The 12614-nt window shown below is 46.2% G+C and overlaps 1 long non-coding RNA gene across 1 annotated transcript in view; it reads left to right on the top strand.

Moving 5' to 3' along the window:
- LOC307194894 overlaps positions 1-11480 on the top strand; it is a 182928-nt gene extending 171448 nt beyond the window's left edge. The window contains exons 3-6 of the long non-coding RNA XR_013830653.1: positions 3798-3958; positions 4698-4822; positions 5256-5804; positions 11160-11480. This is a non-coding gene — a long non-coding RNA (uncharacterized lncRNA). The remainder of the gene's footprint in view (positions 1-3797; positions 3959-4697; positions 4823-5255; positions 5805-11159) is intronic.
- The last annotated feature ends 1134 nt before the right edge of the window (positions 11481-12614 follow it).

Genomic DNA, 12614 nt, shown 5'->3' with positions numbered 1-12614 from the left:
TCAAGATGAGAAAGTTGACCCTCATACCGTTAAGTAACTCACAAAATCAAATGGCTCTGTCTCCAAAACCCATATACTTTCCATGACACCACAATGAAATATAGTTGGCTAACACTACTACACAGGGATTTTTAGCTGAAATACCCTATATTTTGCCAGCAAAGGATTTCTTTTTCACTGCTATGGCCTGGAAAGATCTTTGAAGGATTGGGGACCTTCAAGTGTAAGATCTCAAGGGCTGGATGAGAATATTATAGACTGCAAGGAAGGGATGGATTTCCTAACTCTTGACTACAACACACTGGATCATCCGGCCAGGTAAGTTAACGGCAGGGCCACAATAAAGTTTTTGTGGGTTCAGAAGTTTACCTTGAACAGCAACTGTACATAAAAACTAGCAGGTGCCTAGTTAAAATTGGAGATCTTTTCTTCCTTCAATCATTTATTCAGTAAATGTTTCTTGAAACTTCTGTGAGTCAGGCACTATGCTAGGAAGTGTGGAGAATTCGAGGTAAGACTTTGTTTCTGTTCTCAAGCAGGTTACAATGTAAGTATAGTAAGTCCCCTACATGCGGACAAGTTCTGTTCTGAGAGCAGGTTCGTAAGTCCAATTTGTTCATAAGTCCAGCAAAGTTAGCCTAGGTACAGTTGGCTATATAGTACTGTACTGTAATAGGTTTATAATGCTTTTCACACAAATAATACATCACAAACAAACAAACACAAAAAATGAAACATTTTTAATCTTACAGTACAGTACCTTGAAAAGTATGGTAGTACAGTACAACAGCTGGCATACAGGGGCTGGCATCGAGGGAACAGGCAAGAAGAGTTACTGATTGGAGGTGGGAGAGGAGGTAGGAGATGGTAGAGCTGAAGGATCGTCAGCAACAGGACACAGAGGGCAAGCTGCACGTGACAATGTACGTCAGACACGTGAACTAACTTACGTGATGGGAAAGTTTGCAGCCTGAAGGTTCGTATGTAGGGGACTTACTGTATAGTGACTTCTTCCTGGACCTCCTCCAGCTACTGCATTTGGGGTTCTCTTTGGGACAGTAACTTTTGTCTTATGTTTTATACTTTGAACTTTTAATCTTTATTCATAATCCCAATTCATACATCAGTTTGTGCTGTTTGGTTTTGTTTGTTTGTTTTAGTGGAGCTATTTATATAGAGGAGTTGGGTATTTGGTGAGACAATATAGTGAATTATTTTTTTAAAGAGAAATGACAGTGATTATCCAAGATCTTAGGGAAATATTAAAAAGAGGAGGTGGGTCCTGAAGCGATGGGAGAAAAGAAAAATTCTTGGAAGTTAAAGAATCTATGATCCTTAAAAAAAGATAGGAACTTACCCTCAAGTAGAGAGAGAGGAGAAGAGAGTCTTAAAAGAGGAAAAAGATGGGCTTCCCTGGTGACGCAGTGGTTGAGAGTCTGTCTGCCAATGCAGAGAACACGGGTTCGTGCCCCAGTCTGGGAAGATCCCACATGCTGTGGAGTGGCTGGGCCCCGTGCTCCGCAACGGGAGAGGCCACAACAGTGAGAGGCCCGGGTACCGCAAAAAAAAAAAAAAGAGGAAAAAGAAATCTTTGTAGTGAAGTAAAAAGTGCAACTAGGTGGGCAAAAGAAAGACAAGAACACTCAGTAGAACTCTTCCTTTAAAGGAAGAGTTTTGTCGAAGTGCATACTTGGACTTCATTGAGTGTGGCTGCCCGTGTGCGTTGTCAACTTCAGGGTATGGTATACCTCAGTTTTTTCAAAGAAAACAAGGATTAAAGTTTGTCAGCTCACAGGTTTGGATGTCTTTAATAGGTGAATACAGTGTATGTCTTCTTAAGTTCAGAGGCTTGAAATCAGACCTAGGGTTCCACAGAGGACTCAGTTCTTCATTCAAAAGGCCCAGCTAGAGCTCTGTGTCACCACTTCACCTGGGGATGGGGGCTTGGGGGTGTGGGGGGAGAAGACAGCAAGTGACTGGTAACAATCGGGTCTTTCTTTTTACTCCTTAAGAATCCCTCAGCAAAGGTGCTGCAGTGAGCACACATTGTTTTATTTCCACATACGCTTGATCTAAGCACAGTGAGCAGCTGTCTCTCAATTTTCTAGTGTGTTTTCAAATCTCAAAGGTCTAAGCTGTCTTATGTGTTTCTTCATCCAGTTTAAGCATATTAAGATAGTTCCCGAATACAACAGTCTCATCCTAGGACACATTCCAGTGCCTAGCGTGGGGGTCTTAATTATAACCAGCTGTGCTATCTTCCCAAACTTCTACACACCCTAAGGTGGGGCTTCTCAATCATCTTGGTACTTGGTGCTTAGTTACCAGGGAAGCCTGTTCACATGCAGATTCCTGGGCCCTATCCAGGTAGTGATTCAGGAGGACGTTGGGGATAAGCCCAGGAATGTGCCCTTTAAAGGAGTCAACCAGGTAAATCTGATGCAGAAGATGGATTCATGGTCAACATATTGAGAAAATCTGTGCAGTTGTCTTAGGGTTTGAGACAAATGTGCAGGGGGACCTCTTTACTCAGCTAAATTTATAGAGCATATACTATGTGTCCATCTGTGATAGGTAGAGGGGATACCATGGTGGACCAAGGCTGTTCTTATGAAACTTAGGTAAGCAAATAATCACACAAATGAACGTAGAACGGCTTCAGCGACCAACGGCACCAAGAAGAGTTACACGGTGCCATGAAAACTCGTGGCTAAGATGTTTTCCCTAGTTTCAGACATCTGGGAAGTCTTCCCCTGAAAGCTCAGTAGGTGTTACCTAGCCAAAAGGGGAGAGATAGACCCTCCAGACACAGAGGGACTAGCGTGTGTAAAAGCCTTGAGGCCAGAGGAAGCTTGGAAAGTGTGAGGAGCTGCTAAAAGTTACCCTGGGGACTCAATAACGTGTGGTCCAATGTTGGCCAGCCCCAATCAAGACTTCAAAACTAACATGCCATCCTTTCAGAAGGCTGATGAAACTGAAGAATTATTGATTTGCTGGAAGTGGCTCTTAATTTGCAACCAGATGTGACCTGCTCTAAGACCCATCGTCAGTTAACGGGCTAAAACTGGCAGGGCGGCTGGCATGCTGGGTCTGGATCAATCACACACCCTGTGCCACCACAACTCATACTAAGATTAGGCAACAGCTATCTAAATCCCACAGCCCCCAGAGAGGCTGGAGGAGATCGAATCCACTGTTGCCATAGGAAGTAGAGAAAGGAGATGTGGGCAGAATATCAACAGATCCAGCCTTTGCCAATAGGGCAGAGTCACAGATCACGCCCATAGCACAATCTATATACAGCTGTTTTCTGCACACTCTTTTTGAGATCTTTTCCAGCTGTGCTCCCCTGCTTCTTCCAGAGCCACTTTCTCTGATCCCGGTGACCTGGACTTTTCTAATGGTTTGCTCTTACAATGGCTCGCCTTTCTTACCACAAAAGAAAGAGATTTGATATTCTCATTGGACAACATAGATAATGGCAGCCATCCCAGGATTTGTATTTTGAAAAAGGTCTGGAAAATACTAACTCAAAAGAACAAATCAATATGTGTCAAATTCCTCTGTGTCATTGTGGTGGAGACAGGGATAGACCCTATAATTTTTAGCTGGGCCCATGGTGCCCAAAATAAAGACTATATTTCTCATCTTTCCTTATAGCCAAGTATTGCCCTGAGGCCAAATTCTGACCAGTGAGATGGGAGCAGGCACGCCATGTTACCGCTGCTGGATGGATGTTTCCATAAAGGGAAGTTGGCACTTACATCTTCCCTTTTCTTCTTTGTCCTCTCTTCTAGCCTGGCTGGGAAGACTGCCGTCCTAGGCACCATTTTGGCCCATGAGAGCACGGGCCACATAGGAGGGATAGTAAAAAGGGAAGCTGGAAGAGGCCCAAATCCCTAAGGATGTAACAGAATACAGCCATGTCCCCATTCCTGGACCGCTTTCCTCTGGACTTGTAAGTGAGAGGGAAATAAATCCTATGTTGTTGAGGCCATGGTTATTTTGGGCTTCCGTTACTCACAGCCAAACCTAACTCCAACTGGTAAAACCATCATGGCAGATTTTTCTTTCTTTTCTTTTTTTATTTTTTAATGGGGGATCACAGTGAAGTTGCTTCTTGGGGTCCCTCAAATGTAGGCAACAATATTCTCCATCTTCACGTGTGGCTGCTTCTTCAGCCCAACCCAAGCTGAATTATAAGATGGAAAATGAACATGGACTAGGGGCACGAGGCCTTGGTCTGAAGCCCGTCCAGCCACAAGCTCTCCGGCTATTTTCTCTCACTGGGCTTCTGCTTCCTCATCTGAAAAATAACCTCTAAGTTCCCTTACAAATCGTAGAGTTTCTAAGACCAGACATGCTAGGCCTCCCCCAAGCCTTGTGCCCACTCTGCCTGTCAAGGGAAATTGTTATCAGGATGAAGAGTTTTCATCTAACCAACAACAGGTTGTGTTTTTAAAGTCTATCATTACTTGTTTAGAACTTGCAACACAGTTTTCCACAGGTCTATAATGTACATGAAGTTTAGGGTCTCGAGCAAACTCCAGAAAGATATTTAATCAACTTTCTGTTCAGCTGTAGTGCGGGGAGAGTCAGGGAACCAAAACAATATGTAAAAGATTGGTGTGGGGGGAAAAGTGCTCAATTTCAAATTGGAGGAGGGACAGAAATGTCTTTTCCTTCACCCTTGGCAGAGAAGAGGACACACACCCTCCCTCAGCCCCATGTTCTGCTGGGGAGAATAATCACCTCAGAGTAACAGCGCTTCCCTTTCACATCCAGATTCCTATGAAATGAGAAAATGGGAGTCTCAACAAACGTAAGAACACCAAGGGGGGAAAGTGGCAGGGGGCGGTGGCGGTGGTGGTGGTGGGATGAATTGGGCGATTGGGATTGACATGTATACCCTGATGTGTATAAAATGGATGACTAATAAGAACCTGCTGTATAAAAAAATAGATAAAATTTAAATGATAAAAAAATAAAACATAAGTTAAAAAAAAGAAAATGGGAGTCTCAGCAGGTGTCAAATATGACACCTATGAGACTGCTGCCTGGTTTTTTCAGTCTCATTCTGATTTCATTTGAAAACTTTGTCCTGCAGAGAAAAGAAAGGCCATTTCCTGGGAATGTCCAGATTCCCTTAAGTAGATATTATGCAGAAGCCCTGGGAGAGGTAAAGGGAGGAAGGGTGCTCTCTTTTAAGGAAATTATGCCTTATGGTAAAGTCTGACTTTTCCTGTTGGTCGCAGTGGCACAGAGCCTAGGCATCACCCAGTTCAACCAAGGGAGTTCAGCAATGAAGACGCAATGAGGACAGACCTGATTTCATACGCTGGAGGAACGGAAGCAGTATCTTTTTCTTCCTACCCTGATGAACGTCAGAGTGTTGGGAATGAAGTCACAGTTCTCCGATGGACTCTGATCTGCTCCGCTCTTTTTCTTTCTGTAGAAAGGGCAGTCCAGACCCTTTACCTCTAAGTCTCATCTTTTCTCTATTAAAAAAAATCTTTGTCCCAGGCATTCCTTCCATCTACCCTTCCTAAACATAGCCCACATTTCCATGTCTTTGCACAAGCTTCCCCCCCGCCCGCCATGCCCTTCCCCTCACTTCCCCTCACAGGCTAACTCTTCCTTGCACAGATGCCACCATTTGCAGGAAGCCTTCCCAGCTCTCAGGAGGTCCCTCTCTTGTGTTCTCTCCTAGCACCCTTGGCAAGTATCAGGCTGTCCCCACATGAGAGAACAAGCTGCTTGACCATCTCGACCCTCTGGTGACCAGCAAAGTGACCCAGCACATGGTAAGGTTACCGATATTCAATGAATGAGTGAAGGAGTGTTCCTTCTTTTCTGCTTCTTCTCACAGGGTTGTTGGAATCCTGTTCAGGGCCCACCTCTTCCCAAAGGGGTATCTCTCATCTGTAAATTCCTATTGTTCCTCTTGTTTGTGGTATCCATTGTGGGACTTGATCATTTACTACCCTGCATTGTTGTCTGCTCATTCCCGTGTATCTGGCCTCACTGACTCGATTGTCTGCTGCTAAAAGGTCCAGACATCTTCTCTGTCTTTTGTGACTCTCTCGGTTTCTAAGGCTATGCTATATACACAGTAGGCAATCGATGAATGGTTGATGAATAAGTACATGAATCCAAGACAGGCTTCTTTAAATTGTGACCCAATGAGACTTACATTATCTCGGAGAGCTTTTGACATGTACAAAAAATAAGAAGAAGCTTTACATGATTCCACCCATTTGGTGCCCTGAGGTGTGCTTGCACTTTCTATATGTACACATCTTCCTTCTGAAGAGGCAGTTAGGCCTAGTGGTTCAGAGCACAGGCTCTGGAAACAGGCTGCCTGGCTCTGAATGTGGGCTTCCCTCTTGCTAGCCTTAGGGATCTAATCTACATGAGAGACTTAGTTGCTTTGTTTGTAAAATGAAGATATAACAATAATAGGAGTGTATTAGTCAGGGCTCTTCAGAGAAGCAGAACCAATAGGATATATATAGATATATCTATAAGAGGAGGTTTATTATAGGAAGCGTCTCACTCTGTTTTGGAGGCTGAAAAGTCCCATGATTTGCCATCTGCAAGCGGAGAACCAGGAAAGCCAGCGGTAAGTCAGTCTGAACTCAAAGGTTTAAGTCCCAGTCTGAGTCTGAAAAACCCTAGAACCTAGAGCACCAGTGTCTGAGGGCCGGAAAAGATAAATGTCCCATTCAAGCAAAGAGAAGGAGTTTGCCCTTCCTCTGCCTTTTTGTTCTACTCAGGCCCTCAACGTGCTGGACAATGCCCACCTGCTTTGGTGTGGGTGACCCTCTTTACACAGTCTACTGATTCCAATGCTAATCCCTTCCAGAGATACCCTCACAGACACATCCAGGATAATATTTTACCAGCCATCTGGGCATCCATTAGTCCAGTCAAGTTGACATGTAAAATTCACCATCATAGGACTTACCTCATGAAGTTGTTAAACAGGTACTATAGAGTAGAAAAGGTAATCCACATTGAATACTTGGCATAGTGTCTGACTTATCATGTTTGATAAACACAGTTATTATTAGCCAGTGTAGCTTCTCATATGATGACAGAAGCTTTAAAGGGAACAAGAGCTCTTGGGAAAGCCAGGGCTCAGTGATCCTGGTCATCATTCCACTCATTTATGTGTTACTGTGAGGAAAGACACAGCAATAACTTTTGGAACCAGGAAGTCAAGCACCTTGGCAGGTAGTGTCATGTCATGTGACTGGACAGAAGGCCATCTGGTACTCAGGATGCATTTCTAAAACTCCAGCAAAGGGGGCCTACCCTCAGTGATCAGTGGGTGCAATGCCATGTGGATGGTAGGTAGGAAAGACTGAATGTTATCATTCATTAAGGCAAAAATCAATCTGTTAGCTCGCTATGATACAGATGCTGCAAACAGCCCATCTGCCTAAAGGATCTGCTTCTTGAGAGTATAAAATCCTTCTCATTACTCGGTGTAGAAATGAGTATAAATTAAATTGTAATCTAGTTTATACAATTTTTTTGCATTTTTTGCATCTGTCTCCCAGCTCCTTCTCAAAGTAAAATAAATGCAAAACTGTCTTTTTTCACTTCTCCCCTTTGGTTTGATTCCTACAAAGTAGCCACATTAAAATGCAATCTTTCTAGAATGGTGTGGAAAGTTACAGTACCTCAAAAAGAAAAAAGATCTGGCAAATTTTATAGGGTGTATAAGGTCCTTTGTTCTACACGTTTGTTTGCCTACCTGTCTGCCTGCCTATCTGGGCGTGTGTGTCTGTCTCATGCCAGCCAACAGCTATGCAGCCCTTTCAACCAGCAGGAGCCACATGGGGGGCGGGGGGCGGGGAGGAACTGAGGCCAAGATGGTCAATGCTGAGGTTTCCCAACAACCTCTGACCTGGGGAAACGGGATCTGTGCCAACCTGACTCCCCCACCTGTATTAAGACTGAGAGCAAAGAAAGCTGTTGCCAGTTAGCAATGGGAACTGCAGCTTCAGGACCATGAGAAACGTAGGACCATAAAAGCCTTAGCCAGCTGACCTGCCTGTGGGCCAAAACTGGGCACTGGGGGCCGCTGAGGAAGTCAGGTGGTGGTGAGAAAGCCTGCAGAATGCTGCTGAGTCACTTCGATGGGGACGCTAGAATAAAGACCTCCAGACTCCGGCCCAGCACCTGCCCAGAACAGTCCCTTCAAGGTCAGCCTTTGCAGCATTTTTCCCTGGAGCCCAGGGACAGGTGTCCCCCTGCCCTGACTGCTCCATGTGTAGCCATTTTCCTTGAGCTAGACTTCAAGGGGAGGGAGTGTCTCTGTTTTTTTGGCAAGAGCTTTTTCTAAAACATTTATCTGACTTCAGTGTTAAAAAGGCCTAGCTCATAGGGGCTTCCCTGGTGGCGCAGTGTTTGAGAGTCCGCCTGCCGATGCAGGGGACACGGGTTCGTGCCCCGGTCCGGGAAGATCCCACATGCCGAGGAGCGGCTGGGCCCATGAGCCATGGCCGCTGAGCCTGCGTGTCCGGAGCCTGTGCTCCGCAACGGGAGAGGCTACAACGGTGAGAGGCCCGCGTACCGCAAAAAAAAAAAAAAAAAAAAAAAAAGGCCTAGCTCAATAAAACCATGAAGGCATAGTGTTGGGAGGATAGTAATTGATTAAAAAAATGATAGTGTCCTGATCACAATCCAAAATGATGTCCACTGGACTCTGCGCTCCTTGGAACCAGGGTACTCGCTTTAAAAAAGGACGCCAACAAATGGGAAATTGTGCAGGGGAAAGGAGATAGTATGATGAGGAGGTCAGAAACCAGCTCCTACATGAACTGAAGAAACTGGGGGCTTTTCACTGTGAAAGGTATCAGTATACGTAGAGTGGACACATTGAAGATGCACCCGACTTGCATCCTGTCCCTTGAAGGAGAGAACCAGAATTGGGCAGGAGTTACAAGGAGCTAGGTTTTAGTTCAGAGTTTCCCAACAGTGGAACGTTCCACTGCAGGGGAGGGAGGACGCAGCCCCTGGAGCTGTTCAACTAGAGGCTAGTTGACCTTATCTCCAGGAGAAGGGATTCTGGACTCAAGGACTTCTGACATTACTTTCAGAAGCACTATACACAGTGAATTCATCCATGATGCCTCTCCAATTGAGGACCTGCCTGCCAGGTCCTCAGTTAAGGAGCAGAAAGAAGTTGAAAATTAAGCAGACCGTAAAATAGACATTCCCTCTCATCCCTGGAAGACTTCAAGTAAGTGGTCCAGTAAAAAAAAAGGATCATAACATGCCCCAGATTCTCATCCCATCTATACATGTCCCCAAGGCCAATTAGACCATGCCTCTCTGACAGTAAAATGCTGCAATGGGACCTCCCCTCACTGAGCTTAGGCTCTCAGAGGGGTGTCCACTTGTCACCTTTTAAGTAGATGGAAAATACAGGAAAGGAATTTTATTTTCTAAAGCCTAGGATGCGCTGGCTGGCACCAGACATTTTTCCAAGATAAAAGAAAATTCAACCTCTTGCCCCGCACTGGGGAAGTACAAAGGAACAAGTAAACTCTGAAAGCTCTAAGGATAGTTTAGCAGTACATCTCCCAGACCTTCATTCCTTACTGCCCACCACATCAGGAATATTTGTAGAGACCATGAACCTCTGTGGTCCTGCCAGAACAAACAAACAAAAACTCATGTTCTCTGTGTCCTCTTCTCTCTACTGTGGTCACCTCCACCATCTACACACCTAATAGCAACTTGACAAAGGACAGGGGTGGTGGAGAGAAAACAGGCAAGTCTCATTCCACCATGCACGCTTTCTGGATTTAAGTTTCCTGACTTACCAGTTAGGAAACAGTGTGACAGAAAGCAGCTTTTGGAAGTCTGCCTGCTAGGGCCTGGTGACCAAGGTGACACAGGTAACTTGCCACTTCTTCCACTGATGTCAGGGACAGACCCAAATGGGTCTTGCTTAAAAAAAAAAAAAAAAAAAGAAAAAATCCTTTTTCATTATTTTCTTACTATGTTCTCAACCAGGACAAGAATTCAATTCCAGACCTACTGAAACAGCAAAGTGCCCGAATGACCTTAAATGAAAGTAATGGAGGGATATTTCTATATGTCCGCATTCAGGGTCTCAGAACCATTCCAGAGAATGTTTTCCTATTAAATACGCAGAGTCCATGGTGAGGCACAGAAGGATGTCTTGTGGAACACTCGGGTTGCTATGATGGATGGTCAAGGTGCTCAGCCTGGGGCTGGGTGGGCTGTGTGAGGTGTTAGGCAAGCATCCACCCATGTCCCCGCCACTGTGAGCCGTCCGGGGCCATTGCTCAGTGCTTCTCTCTCCCAGACCTTGGCCTTCATTGCAGAGCTGTGCATTCTTGCCGCTTTCCATTGCGAACAGAGGCTGCCGTTCAGCCATTTTCCTCAACGCTGCATACAGTTTCTGCTGCCAGGATGAGTCACCCTGCAACACATACCCTCACCCCCTCCACTCTGGATTTCAAATACTCTAGGCCTGGCCGAACAGAACCCTGCTGTCCGTGAGCATGTGCGTGAACTTGGGATGGGCAGGCTCAGCCCTCCTGAGTCCTCTGCAGAGCAGACTGTGTTATGTTTGCCCAAGGGGTTCAGAGAGCCAATAGCCTGGGGGCGGTTCTATTTTTCAGGTCTGGATCTCCCTCACGCAGCCTGCCAAGCTGCAGCCTCTCTTTTACAGGCAGGTGAACCTCCATGTTAGCCTCCGTGATCTTGAGCAGAAGTAGCTGACAGCCTGGGGTTGATTGGTTCTGCCTCTTCTCCCAGCCCGGCTTCTGACTGGGTCATGTTGCTACAAACTAGACCGCCCTTTCCTGCTTTTATCTCTGGACCCCTATCTCTGCACCCTGGGTAGATTCTGCTTCAATGTGCATCTGGTTGTTTCCCCCGCTTGGACAGAGGTCCCTAACCTTCCTCCACTCCTCGCTGCTGCCATCCCTGCTCTCAGCTTCCCCTCTCTCCACACCCCCTCCCCCCAGCAGCAGTCTCAGGCAGAACAAGCCACAGTACTCCAGAACTATTCCACTTCCCTAGCCTGCACAGAAAAAGAGATTGAAAAATTGTTCTTTTCACCCTGACCGTTGAAACTGGGCTGAAGAATTCCTTCTTCCTTCTTTCTGCAGAGAAACACCAGACCTCCATAGGCACAGACTGAACGGCTTTCTGAGTTCCTTGTGGTCCACCCCTCCCCCCCGTCACACCCCAGCCACACGCTCCACCTGCCAGAAGCACCCCTCCCTCTGGAGACCCACACGTTCTCCGCTTTCAACCTGCTGCTACAGCACCCTGCGCTGAAGGGGCCTCAGAACACAAGCCCAGCCCAGCAAAGCCCAAAGGGACATGGTGTGCTCAAGTTATTCATTACTCAAGTTAGAGGAGGTCACAGAGCAGGAAGCACATTGGAAAGCAAGGTGAAAGGTGGCATGGAGGGTGGGGGATTAGTCAGGGTGACCTTCTAAGGGAATTCAGAGCCTGGCAGGAGGGCGTATCAGAGTGGGAAGGTCCTAGCAACAGCCCCAAGGTTAGACAAGGTCAAATGGAAACTGCTAATTATAATTAAGCTACCTACTTTATAGCTCTTGTTATGCACCAGGCACTGTGCTTAGCGCTTCCCACAACTACCATTTAATCCTTGCAACAATGTATCACTCCGATTTTACAACTGAGAGAACGGTCCTGCAGAGAACAAGTGACTTGCTCAAGGTCACACAGCTAGTGAGTACTGAAGCTGGGAGACCGAGTGCAGGTCTGTCTTGCCCTTCATCAGGTTGCTCTTTTTGGTGACACGGTTAGATGAGTGAAACAATTCTAGATGGTCTACAGTGGAAGGTGGAGTTTGAATCTGGTTCCCATAGAGATCATGCTCTCCAGGGGCAATACCAGGTTTGGGTGGAAACATGGAGGTTCTTTTAAGCCAAGGGGAGGTTGGTTTAGAATGAGATGCTACCTGTGAAGGCATGACCCTCGAAGCTTGTCAGAACCCAGCAAGAGTTTACATGCAGGGGAGGGAGAATGAGCAAAGCTGGGGAGGTAAAATTTGAGGGGGGGGGTGTGTGTATCCCCCAGAGGAAGATAGCAGGTCAAGGACAACAGGAAAAGGTCATCCTTGCCAGATACAGGATCAGACCAATTGGCATTTGCCATAGCTCTAGAGAGCTAGGGTAGGACACTGCTTTTTTAAGAAAAAAAGATTTTTTTAAAAAAAACCTGGCAATGCGAGCCTTTCTCTGCATACTTTGTTGTACTACCTACTTCTACTGGAAAAGAGAGAAGGGGAGGGGAGAGAAAGAGAGAGGGGGAGAGAGAGAGGGAGGGGAATATAGGTGTGGGGATGTGAAGGGTGGGAAAGGGGAGTATGCACAAAGGCGGGCTCCACACCCTCCCTCAAACCCCTCACCCCTTCCCATCCCACCTTTCCCTCCACTCATCCTTTTTTGCTGATTCCGCTCACAAGTTTTCCTCTGTCTTACACATAGGGGGCACTCAATATAACACATGCCCTTCCCAGTGACCTGTCCTGCTGGAAACTCCTCCATGAGGTAGCTTCTGTTGGGAGGGGACCAGGGGCATCGTATCTG

The sequence above is a fragment of the Stenella coeruleoalba genome (assembly GCF_951394435.1).
Source record: "Stenella coeruleoalba genome assembly, chromosome: 1".
Classification (NCBI taxonomy): Eukaryota; Metazoa; Chordata; class Mammalia; order Artiodactyla; family Delphinidae; genus Stenella; species Stenella coeruleoalba.
Note: the sequence above shows the minus strand (reverse complement) of the source record. Positions and strands in the feature narration are given on the sequence as shown.